At 42.1% G+C, this 12,985-nt stretch overlaps 1 protein-coding gene across 5 annotated transcripts in view; it reads right to left on the reverse strand.

The window, feature by feature from the left end:
* The window catches only part of CSDE1 (cold shock domain containing E1), a 28,857-nt gene extending 19,112 nt beyond the window's left edge, over window positions 1-9,745 (reverse strand). For 3 of the 5 annotated variants that reach the window (XM_072137667.1, XM_072137666.1, XM_072137664.1), the window contains exons 1-2: window positions 9,591-9,745; window positions 3,677-4,059 (exon numbers count right to left, since the gene is read on the reverse strand). The gene's annotated coding sequence lies outside the window, so the exon portion shown is untranslated. Of the gene's footprint in view, window positions 1-3,676; window positions 4,060-9,300; window positions 9,320-9,590 lie in introns of those variants that run through there. The other 2 variants (XM_072137668.1, XM_072137665.1) reach the window with 2 other exon arrangements.
* Window positions 9,746-12,985: the final 3,240 nt, after the last annotated feature.

Genomic DNA, 12,985 nt, shown 5'->3' on the forward strand with positions numbered 1-12,985 from the left:
CTGGCCAAAAACTCCAGTGGCTAGTTCACACAGTAGTATTTGACAGTCTTAGGCCACATACACACGAACATGTGCCGTTTGCGGCCCATCTGCCCTTGGGATATGAGCAGTGCTCATAAAGCCAATTTTAGAAAAACACTACGCATGTCAGTGTGTACAAGGACCCAATCCACCGTTAAGCTATAATGGATTTGCTTAAAGAGGACCTGTTACCCAGAAATTCGGCGCTAGGAGTTGCTTAATAAAGTAAGCAACTCCTAGTGCTAAAACAAACGCCGCAGTGTTAGAATGATAGCGTTATCGGAGTGCAATGCCTCAGACTGCCCCCTCACGAACACATCGGACCGCTTTGAGAGCGGTCCGGCATTTACATTTTACTCCACCGCAGTGTTAGAGCGATAGGAGTATCAGAAACCTCAGATAACGCCATCTAACACTGCGGCGTTTGTTTTAGCACTAGGAGCTGCTTACTTTAGTTAGCAGCTCCTAGTGCTGAATTTCTTGGTGACATGCCCTCTTTCAGTAAAGTAAAGGGCATGGCTGTATTTAGAAGCAATTTATGAATTGAGTGTTTACCATTCTTCCCATTTACATTTATTAGAATTTAGTAATTCTAGAGTTGTAGTCAAATACAGAATTATAGATTGTGAAGCCTTGGAAGGCTGGGCAATGAGAGTTGGCAGACTGGGCACATTTGTGTGTGCTATGGCCATGGTTAGCAATCTTCAACCCTGCCCAGCACAACCCCTATACATAATGAATGATATTTCAAATAAAAAGAATTGATGCACTAGCTGACAGCCATCCCCCTAATGCACAAAGCAGCTCATTTACGTTCAATTGCTCATTTGTGTTTAAGTAGAAAACACAATTTTCTTTAAAGCCAACTAGCCGGAGTGATTTAGGGGCAATACAATATGCATCTTTAGAAAGTCTATTAGTAATTAAAAATAAGTGGAAGTGTGTTCATAGGTCAGGTTTACATGCCTGGGAATGTGGGTTTGGGCAGCCGAAAGAACATTGGTGAGGGGCTCAGCATAGAGACTAGCAGTACTTACACATTACTGCATATATCAAGTAAAGTAGACATGTCCATAACATGAAATACAAAATAAAGGTTTGCCACATCAAAGCATTTTGTTAATGAAGTCTAAATAATCAGTCCACCATTTCCAGCGCAACCTCCACCCTATTTTCTGAAGTCTAACACCAGGATGGGCATTTTTGGGCTGGAGTAGACAGCCCCGCTGCACCCATATAGAAGAATGATTCGCAAACTCCAGAACAGTTTACAATTACTATATAACATGGCGCACACTCAGGTCTACCACCACAGCATAAAGATCTAGCTTGAAAAGACATTTGGAGGTATACAATATTCAACAGCCAGTGAAGTTTGTGGTGAAGGTTAAACACTGGATAAAAGATTTTTTTCTGTGCAATGGCTCATCCAACAGACTGAAAAAATTGACCTCAATTGCACAGTGAAAGGTTGAAGGCTACAGAAATATTTGTAACTGGGCTAGAATCAGTGGAAGAAGGACTAGATGACGTGAAGAATTGGGGTTTATAGGTACCTTACAAGAATGCAAACTCATGTACATGGAAATTTACTAAGCAACGAAAAGCAGATTTAAACAAAATATCTTACGGCACTGCATTTTGCAGCAGGATTTCTAGAGGGCCATTACCACACAAGAAAGCATGTGGATTAGCCCAATAAGCTACAAAATAGCACACCAGTTAAATTGTTTAATGGTGTTTTCCGCAGATTCAGTTTGGTAGTCAGAAGAACAAAAAAAGTGCCGATTACTGTGCTTAAGACCTGAGGACAGCTTCTTTTGGTTACTGTATCACAATTCTAAATCAGAATTATAAGGGTTCTTCTAACAGAGACTCAGGGCTAATAAAGGCCACTATTAGGATATTCTGAGAAATATGCTTTCTAGGATGGGATAAGGAAAACATTGCCTCTTGGCTACCTTGTAATGCAGTCCACTTACCATCAAGCTTTCTAAAAGGAACAGATTCCCCAACTCCACACAGCGTTTCAATATTTTTGCATTTCATCAGTACAGTGTAGAGAACTGGTTTAGATGAGGCTTTCCACTAGGGTCATGAAGTAATTGTTCTCCTTAACAAGACTTTGCTGCTACACTGGGGAATTCTGGAAGTTACGAATCTCCATAAAGAGAACTCTTGCTTCACAAACCAAAGTAAAAAGCCTCTCACTCAGCTAAACCAGTTCCATTCACGCCACTAACAAGATGCAAAAACATGGAACCAGCGCTGTCTAGAGTAAGGAACCCGATGATCCATTTGGAAAATATAGCGGTTTGGCTTTAATCCTGCATCAAGTCATTAGGCTTCTTGAAAGTCATGCTTCATGTTAAGTGGGCTGCCCTACAAGGTAGCCAATGTTTTCCTGGTCCCATCCTAGAAAACATTTTTGCTCATTTCCCAAATTCCTGGGCAATTCCTTAAAGTACATCTACCACCAGTTTATCTATAATGCACTCTCGTTACCTCTAGGGTATGATTGACCCACATTCAGCTAGATCTCAAGTCTCTGTGTTAGCCAGAAAAGAAGGTTATAAAAATATGCAAATTCGCCCGAGGCGCTCAGGGTCACATCACCTGAGCGCCTCATGGCGCCTCCACTACTTAATTTATGCTTGCCTTGTGCATGGCATTAGACACACCTCCAGGCAATTAAAGTGAAATATACAAAACAATCTCTGGACTTCAGATAGGGTGCTTATTACAGATAACCCTTTTGCTCGCGGACCTGGCTGCCAGCATTCACTTCACGTTTCTGAATGTGGATTGGCTACGATGCCACTGAGAAACTCCAGCTAAATAACTTCTTAAAAAGTAAATCTACCATCAAAATCAAGAATGATAAACCAGGGACACTAGCTTAGATCCAGGTAGTGACTGTAGTAATCTTATATTTGTTATCCGTAGCCTCCTTCCTTCTAAAAAAAAAACAAAAAAAAAAAACTTATTATGCTAATGAGCCTGAGAAGCTCTGCTGGCCGTTTCCAAAGCCACGCAGTGCTAAAGCGTCACAGGCTGTTACAATGAGCAGAACACGTCTCTCTCTCCCTCTTCTGTCCCCTCCCACTGCCTGTGTAATCTAGTATGAGCAGGAAGTGCGGTTGTGTGAATGCAGCCTTATAAGGCTTCTTCTAAAGGAGACTCGAGGCCAATTGAGCCCACCATGCAGCCATCAAGGCTTGACTAGGACATTCTGAGAAATATGCTTTCTAGGATGGGATAAGGAAAACCTTGCCTTTTTTTGGCTACCTTTTAATGCAGTCCACTTACTTTCAAGCTTTCTACTTACTATCAAAATAATCAGTAGTTTTTTTGTATGGAGGAGGGAGAAAACAAGCAAACAAAAATTAAAAACTCAAATTTGGCGACCCAGCTACAGAAAAGACTAAGCAGCCCTTTAGGGGTTTATGTGAATCACAGCAGCAATTGCATTGTGGCAATGTCCTTGGGCTCATAGAACCGATTGCCACTGAGGTTACAGATTGTCCAAACAGGTCCTGTGGTCCCTGCCATCACAACAATGCACTTAGTTACCTATACTAAAGGATTCCTAGAAATAGTTAAAATTTTAACCATAGGTTGCAAGGAAATGGACACCATTTAATAAAGTACCCACCTTGCTGAGATATTCGGGTATTGCACTCAGTAGTATATACCTATTTGTATAGACAGCAGATGGTACAGAAGGTTGTCGGTTGCTAGCTTAAAAAGAGATAGTGAGAAAATGATCTACTGAGCTAAGAAAGACGACTCCCGCTACACAATGCTAATGCAGAGTGCAGCGCTGAGAATAAAACAAAGACTAATAGCAGCGTTGGGAAGTGCTCGTGTGTAGCTGTTGAGTAGGCACAAACTTCTTGTTTCAGATCAAGTGTTGTGTCTTCAGCGCAAGTTCTCTTCTTTGGTCTTGTAGGTTACTATTGTGGCGGATGTTCCTTGACTGATCTGAACTTGAAGCAGCAGTTTCAGGTGGTAGTTTCTGTTCTGTTACACTTCATACTAGAAAACAAAAAGCAAGCAGCTATTGAATTAAGAGTAAAAACCTGAAACTTTAGCCACAACAAGGCTAAAAAAAAAAGAGAAAGATTAAAGGGCATAAACATGAAATAAATTCGGTGATGCATCAATTCAACCTTTATATAGTTCTTAAAAAGTTTCTGAAATGCTCCACTTGAAGACTCATAACTTTACAGCTTTATGAAGGCTTATTGCCTTTTGGAACATGAAACATTTTGATTTAGCAATTTACCATATATACTCGAGTATAAGCCTAGTTTTTCAGCACAAAAAAAATGTACTGAAAACCCAAACTCGGCTTATACTCGAGTAAAAAATATATTTTACCAGGTTTTTGTGGTAAAATTAGAGGCCTCGGCTTATACTTGGGTCGGCTTTTACTCGAGTATATATAAGGTATTTAAAGGAAACCTACCACTTAGAATGGTAGGGGTAAGCTGTAAGTACCGAGCATTTTCGTTAGCGTTATAAACCGTGGTATTGCGGTTTTAACACTTTTTAAACTTTAGAGCAGAAGGGGCTACGGCGCTGCGCGCGCAACATCTCCCCTATTTCCTAAGTAGGCGCGCGCTGAAGCGTCTTCTGCTCTAAAGTTTAAAAAGTGTTAAAACCGCGATACCGCGGTTTATAACACTAACGAAAGTAAGTACCGGCACCAGCTCACCCTGAGCTGGTGCTTGGTACTTACAGCTTACACCTACCATTCTAAATGGTAGGTTTCCTTTAAAGCTGTCCTGCGTGATGTATACCACTTCATATGTACACACATGCTGATATTGTAAAATGTATATGCATATATGAATGTTGCAAAAGAGATAACAAATTACCCTATACTTTTATGTTATGCAACAATCAAAGTTTGATGTTGAACCATAAAGTTGTCCTGCGTGGAGTGCAGACCACATGACTAGAATTCTATTCCAAGTGTAATACACCATTCCAGATGGTGACTGTACAAGGTAGACTTATTTCAGAATGAAATTTGTATTGAGAAGGGGAGAGACTTGTTATAAATGGATCGCCACACACTGGATTCTTTATTCTCCCATAGCCAATCCCTCATCAGGAGCAGTCTAGGAACTATAGAAATTCATTTATGGTGATCTGGTACAAAATCTACTAGAAACAGATGAACAGGAACAGAAAATCCAGCAGAACTACAATGCTATGCACAGCACCAGTGTTGGCACAATTACACTCCATTTTCTACCAAAAACAAAGTCAGACAGATGTTTTCAGTCATTTTAACTTTGTAAACCACCAGCTGACAGAAGATCTCTAGGTGATGGATTATAGTTTGGGTGTCTGTATTTGGAATATGGTCTTTTGTATGGACAGTCCGATACAGAGTGGGCACTTGCCAGAATATCAATAGGCATCCCGCAATGCTTCACAACTGCTACTGAAAGATACCAATGAATATTCATCATTAAGATACTGGTGGTAAAACAGGTCTTTCACAATAACCAGAAGAAATAAAGCCTACAGGGCATGGCAACTTCGCATATTTTATTATACAATGCCAGAATAGCCCAGGTTTTATGACGGTCAACTATATATAGCAATACTGTGCACTAAAGAAAAATCTAGTCAAACATAAAAGAGTGAACCAAAACAAGATGATGGTCCACTAGCGATCAATGCCTCATGTCTAACAGTTGTCCCATCTGAAAGAATTTATATGCAGTTGTTCTGGATGTCCCATCCAGTAACTATTAATAGGTCACTAATTCGGAGTATTGTGTGTAGCAGCTGTGTGCCCAAGCCACTTTATTCTGGGAACATGGTAGACAGCAAAACACATACACGAGGCAACAATCTTGCAGAGAAATCTGTTTAAATGGAAGGGTTGACATAAAAGTGAGAATTAAAGCAATTCTATGATCAATTATCATTAATGGAGTGGATTGTTTAAAGCATTACAACAGAAGGTAGATCATGGAGAGGTGATGTACAAATTTTGTGGCCCATAAAATGAACTGGTCCCTAATGTGATGGCTGAATATTTGCCAAAAGGAGACTAAGCAAACACTTAAACCAAACCACTACTCAGAAAAAAGGCAACAGACAGATGGAGAGAAAGGCACCAGCCCCATAACCAAGTACCTAGGAATGCCCTGTAAAAAGTTTCACAACATGTCATGTACATTCACAGCCTGTCTGGCGATGAAAGCACTGAGTCACTACAATACAGGCAGCCAAGTCAAAGCATACGAGCTTGTCCCATCATGTGCTAATTTTCCTTGCCTCAAACTTTATGCAAGTACTACAATTACCCAAATATATAATTTATGTCCAAGTACATAATATTTACCGTAGGTTCACAGCAGATAAACAGTGAAGCAAACACATTATACAAGCCTTCTAAAGTAGAGAATCTAGACCAGCGATGGCGAACCTTTTAGAGGCCGAGTGCCCAAACTACAATCAAGACCCACTTATTTATCGCAAAGTGCCAACATAGAAATTTAATTTGTGTTTTATACTCCCTGCTCTGTCACAGCTTTCATTCATATCAGCACTCTGAGGACACCAATAAAGCAGAAAATTGAAATTTGGATGATCATTGTAGTTTCCCTTCAAGGTCCCATAAACAGGAAGAATTGTCAGGGCCAGAGCTACAATGATAATACAGATCTGTCCACACCGTCCCACTCCTCCAGTAGTCCCAGGTAGAGCTGTCACTTTAAAATAGCTCTGTGCACAGCAAGTCCTGGGCTGTCTGGGACTGCAGGAAGATACCTGGAGTCCTCTCTGGTGATGGCTTGGGTGCCCACAGAAAGGGCTCCGAGTGCCACCTCTGGCACCCGTGCCACAGGTTAGCCATCAATGATCTAGACTGATCAAGGAGAAGAGAGAATTAAATCACAGATACTGCATGAATTTTATAGCAGGGTGAGCAGAAAGAGGAAAGCTACTAGCAGTAAAAGGGCAGACAGTTTGGTGTAGGTTTTTGTCACTTAAGAATGGGAGACAATACTTAGCACTTCTTGTGTGATACAAGAAAAAAAAAAAAAACTAACAGGCCATTACTGTATAGCAAACAATAGTAGCTGTCAACTCAAAGCACCAAATGGTCAGTAGTGCAGTAACAAAGTGTACAAGCCATAAAAAAAAATTAGTTTCTTAAAGGGATATTCCCAACTGTGCATTCACATTTCATATCATTTATCTGATACGCACACACATATTCAAATGCATGTTAATAAAAGCACCCAGATGGTTATCCTTGGATATAACCACCAGCGCACTCTTCCAGCAGTGGCTAGATATACATAATTGAGTGATGTGTTACTACCCAACTTCAGCATCATCACCACAGAAAAGCTATGGGACATGAAACAATTCCTGGCAACTTCATATGCAAAACCTATTTAAATCTTTGTGCCATCACTCCAGTAGTGCTGGTCATTTCCAATCACAGCTCTCTCTTCTAAGGGAGCAAACATACATTTAGGGGAAATTATGTCAACACAGGTACTTTTAGTTAATAACATGCAGTTGAAATATATTTGGGAGGTTAAATGAAATGTCAATTATGAGATAGGAATACCCCTTTAAGTAGGTCTATGAGACCACTCATGTGGCTTAATTATACAACACATTTTTTCCATCATAATCCACATTCTAGTTGGTCCCTAGCCTGGCAAAAACAGAGGAGGACAAGCCATGTTAAGATACTTTATGCTGAATTCTTTGATCTCCAACCCTATTCCCCCATGCATCTTATAATAAAACAGATCAAGTGTAACTGTGAATTTAGGTGGGAATATAATCTAAACAAGCTCTAAGACAATTGGCAACTACAGTATGGAGCTCTGAAAAATTTGACTGAGCATCAACCCTTCATATTGACAACAAAAGCAATGAGCAAGGAAATACCCAATTGTCTAAGAATGTGTGTACTTTGAGGAACAGTAAACCAGAAATCAGGAAACCTAAAGAAGATAAATTTAAAGCTCTCTTCTACACCCTTCCAGAGCAGCACCTCTTGACTTTTGGAGAGCACACACATTTGTCCTACTGAATATCTCCTACTTTTCCAGTATAACTATTGTGTGCCACCTGAAACCAGACACAAGCCAGAAGGAGAAACGCTTTGTGGTACATGTGAATTAGAGGTACTAGATTTGCTGATCCTCACTTCAAGCTACAGCAATTTTTTATTAATAGTTATGACCATTTGTCAGTTAAACTTTGGGTGAGGATTAGAAAGCCCTTGATATGCAATACATTTGGTGCTCACTCCCAATCCCACATATTTGGCAATCAGTCCAAACCCTCCCTGTTGACACAGCCTTTCAATTGGTACCAAGTCCACTTTGCATGTATAAAAATACATGTATGTTCTCTCCGTGGGTTTACTCCCACACTCCAAAACATAATGGTAGGGTGATTAGATTGTGATCCCCATAGGGGACAGGGACCGCTATATAAATTATTATTATTTATTAATCCTGTATTTCAGGGATTGGTAGACTAAACAGATTCCCATACTAAAGCTCTGGTCCATGATGATCCACCTCAGCAGACACAATTGTGTACAGAGGCCAGTCACATGATTGAGGACCCTGCCACCAAAACAGAGGACATGTAAATACTTAACCCTTTTCTATTTGTTTCCATTTTTGATTGATTTTTTTTGAATAGGAAAAAAACTTGTGAGATAACTCTTACAATTTCAATAAATAAGTGAAGGAGGAAGTGACTATTCTATGGAAGTATTTGTCAGGAGTGTTGATGGGTCATGAGTTGGATTGCTGGAAACCCAATACGCTCAAGAGATCCAGCTCCCATAATAAACTGGAGACTGCAGGAAGTGGATTAACCCCGGCGATCAGGTCATGCTGCTCAGGTTCATCTCGCCCTTGTACACAGCCCCATCAGGGATTCCTCCAGGCCATTGTATTGCGACACTCAGCTGAGTGAAAACAAGCACACTGCATTTCACAAACCACGTTCCTGATAGCAGGCGCTAGGCATTCTGGGACACGTAGTGCCAAGGCGCGGTCTATGAAAGGCAGGGCCCGGTGCAGGACTACAGCTCCCATCTCCCCCCACGCCGATCACCAGGAGACAGTCAGCTCGCACCCTGCCTGCCAGCTGCGGACTAGCCGCTCCACCCGCCGCCTGATTGGACGCACAAACACCCGATCCCCGCCCCCACCCCGCATCGTGAGCCTCTTTGTCCACCCGCTACATGCATCATTGCTGGAGACGTACGGGCGCTGCCCCAGACTTGGGTGATGTAGCACAGCGGGTGGTGCGGGGCCGCTGGTAACGAGACGCACCCAAAATGTATCTGTGTGCCCCTCGTGACGGCTCAGAAACGAGGCCAGTCCCGTGCTGCACAGCTGACGGGGAAGACGTGACAAAGCAGCTCTTACCGCACAAAAGCCCCCGTTATAACGCAACGTGCCCCGCTCCCAACAACGTCTATCAACCGCCCTCACCATCCCGAGCATAACCAAGCCATTCCCGGTCTGAAAACCCTGAAATAAACGCAAACTCACCCCAACAGCTCACAGCACTATCACCAGCGCCGCCATAAGCAGCACGGCACATTACGTAGGAATAAAACACTGCCCTCTCGCGAGAACTTCTATTCCCACGGGAGGAGGCGGAAGAGGCGCACATGCGCAGTCTCAAGGATAGAATGCGGCGCTGGCTGGAGACCCGCGCATGCGCTGTAAGCAATTTCCAGGCGTGCTTGGGTGATGTCATTGACTAGGCGTGGACGCAGTGTTTGTGACCTCCACACCTCATGGAAGAGAAATGGATGAGCGGTACAGATGATGGGAACTGCTTCAGTCAGTAAATGATTACTTCTAAAATTTCAGATTTGTGAAAGAAACTCCCACTTTACTTTTTGTCCCATTTCCATAGCTTTCCATCCTTTATAAACCTTTATATACCTAAGGCTGGATTTACACTAATATATGGGGGTGTGGCTATATATGGCCGCAAGCTTGCGGCTGTACATAGGTCCAAATCAACCACTTTGCTTCCTTTTTAACCTCAGGCAAATCCATTATTCATAAAGATATAGCAATATTTAGACCATAGACATACCTCCCAACATTTGTGAAAAGGAAAGAGGGACAAAATGGCGGCACGCGTAGCCGCGTGCCGCGGCGATCCCCCTAAGCCACACCCCCAATCACTCCCTGGCCACGCCCCAAATTTTAGCCATATTAAAATAATAAAAATCATCTCAATAACAAAAAAAAAAAAAATTATCCTTATTGGGATTTGAACCCAGAACCTGCAGTGTCCATGTACAATAATAACACAGCACCTCAACCCACTGAGCTATAACCCCTGTGATTAACAAGTTGGAGAATTTTGGTAACTAAGAACTATGACTATATACTGCCTTCGTATATAGGGAGGGATCTTCTCAGATTATTGTAATTATTGAGACTATTATTATTATTATTATGGAGATGATTATTATTATTATTATTATTGAGATGATTATTATTATTTTTTCTATTATTAATAATCATCTCCATAATAATAAAAATAATAAAATTTATAATAATAATAATAATAGTCTCAATAATTACAATAATCTCTGAGAAGATCCCTCTCTATATATCAGTGCATTAGTCTGTGTCACAGTGTAAATGGCAGATAACACTTCTTAGTTACCAGAAATCCTCAGCTCTGTATCACTGGGCTTATAGCTCAGTTAGTTAAGGTCCTGTCTATGGTGCTCAAAGTCCCAGGTTCGAATCTCAGCCTGGCCAAAACTTTATGTAATTTAATTATATAAAAAGCCTGTGTCTGGGGAAGCCCTGGAGACCATATATGGACAGATGCTGATCTGACCTGATGACGTGGTCCCTGCTCTCTCCTAAGCCCAACACTTCTCTGAAAAGGATTCCCTGCCGATGTCTGCTCTGGGGAACCCTAGGAGATGCAGTGACCATATATGGACAGATGCTGATATGAAGCTGATGACGTGGTCCCTGCTCTGCGCTAAGCCCGACACTTCTCTGAAAAGGATTCCCTGCCCGATGTCTGCTCTGGGAAACCCTAGGAGATGCAGTCACCATATATGGACAGATGCTGATCTGACCTGATGACGTGGTCCCTGCTCTCCACAAAGCCCGACACTTCTCTGAAAAGGATTCCCTCCCGATGTCTGTACAAGCCATTCTGTACTGTGAGTTCAGACTTTCAAAGTATTTACTATGCGGACACAGCGCCGGGACACAGCGGGACCTGGGGGGAGAATCCGTGACAATCTCATAGCTGCCCGTGACGCGGGGCAGGGGTACGAAAAACGGGAAAGTCCCGTCAAAATCGGGACGGTTGGGAGCTATGCATAGACACCGTGAGTGAACTTGATTTTCGGACTGTCACACAAACATGAGGTTCACATCACTATTGTGTGGCGCCTATAGGAGTAGAAGTCTCTGCCTGATATTAAGACACGTGAGTTTATTTTTCCACTTGTTAATTAGGCTTATATAGTGATAAAATAAATGGACAGTTCAAAAATTCACTTACGGTGTCTATGGTCTAAATACCTTGCAAGCTATACTACCATGTTTTAATTTCTAAATATTGCTATACCTTTATGAATAATGGATTTGCCTAAGAAAAAAAATGAAGTAAAGTGAAGAAAATTCATTTATGTTATGGTCATTTGTTTGGACATTATTCATTGAAGCAGTACACAGGTTCCCCCCCCCCCCCCATAGCTGTCAATGGCAGCAGGTAGCAATACCGTGCGGCACCGTACCTCTGCACACGGGAAAAGATAGAACATGTCCTATTTTTTCTGTGTACATGGCCGTACGCCATGCGTTTCTATAGAAAGGGTAGTGGTCACCCCTCCTCTCCAGCGCGCCAGACGTATGCTTACATTCATGTAAATGCAGCCTTACTTCAACTCCACCTCCATTCCCACCAAAATAGGCACTGGAAACAGAGCCCTTTTTTCCTGGTAACTAGCATTGTTGAGATAAATAATCCTAGAATACTGGTGCACCCATGCCAACACCATGTGTTGCGGTCTGCACCCTGCTGACAGTCAGGGTCTTATGAGCACTACTTCCATCACTGATTGAAGTGTTCTTTTGTGCAGAAAGCTGGGTAGCGGTGAGTGCAGCTTAGAAGTTCTCACTGCTCCTAGCTCTTCTCCTGCCGCTCCACTCTGTGTCCTTACCAATCCCCGGACCGGGTCCAGGTCCGCTCCTGACACTGATAGCATGCAACGGGTTAAGAACACTGAGAAGAACAGTAATAAAATCTTTATAGTGGCACTTATCAATTTTTATCTTACCAGTCCTATGTGCTACCAGCTTTTACTAAGAAGAACAGCTCCAGGAGCAGGAGAGGACTCAGAGGGGTAAGTACTTGTACTGCCCTTGAGTTCTCTCCTGTTTCTGGCACAACTCTGTTTAGGATCTGAATGCTGAAGCATACAGCCAGTGTAGGCCACATGGAGGAAAGAAGAGGAGCCTGGAAAGGAGAGATTAATTTATTTGTTTGCTCTGGGCTCTATAGTATTATTGTCTGCTATGTGGTCTCCAGTGTTATTGTCTTCTCTGGGCATCTTCAGCATTAGTATTTTTCTGCTCTGGGGGTCTCTAGTATTGTTAGTCTTCTCTGGGGTCTCCAGTATTTGTCTGCTCTGGAGTCTTCTCAGGGGTTTCCAATATTTGTTTGCTCTGTGGTCTCCACAATAAAATAAATATTTATAATTATGCTAATGGACCAAAGGGCATTAGCAGTGCCCTTCAATGCTGCAGATTCTCATTGTTCTCATTGTTACAGCCTCTGTATCTGCAGAACTGAGGGGCTCTGGTAACAGCTCACTCGCATAATTTTAGAAGGAAGGAGGCCATGGATTACAAGTATAATAAGATTACCACAGTCACGTGTTTGAATTTAT

The sequence above is a fragment of the Engystomops pustulosus genome, chromosome 2, assembly GCF_040894005.1.
Source record: "Engystomops pustulosus chromosome 2, aEngPut4.maternal, whole genome shotgun sequence".
NCBI lineage: Eukaryota > Metazoa > Chordata > Amphibia > Anura > Leptodactylidae > Engystomops > Engystomops pustulosus.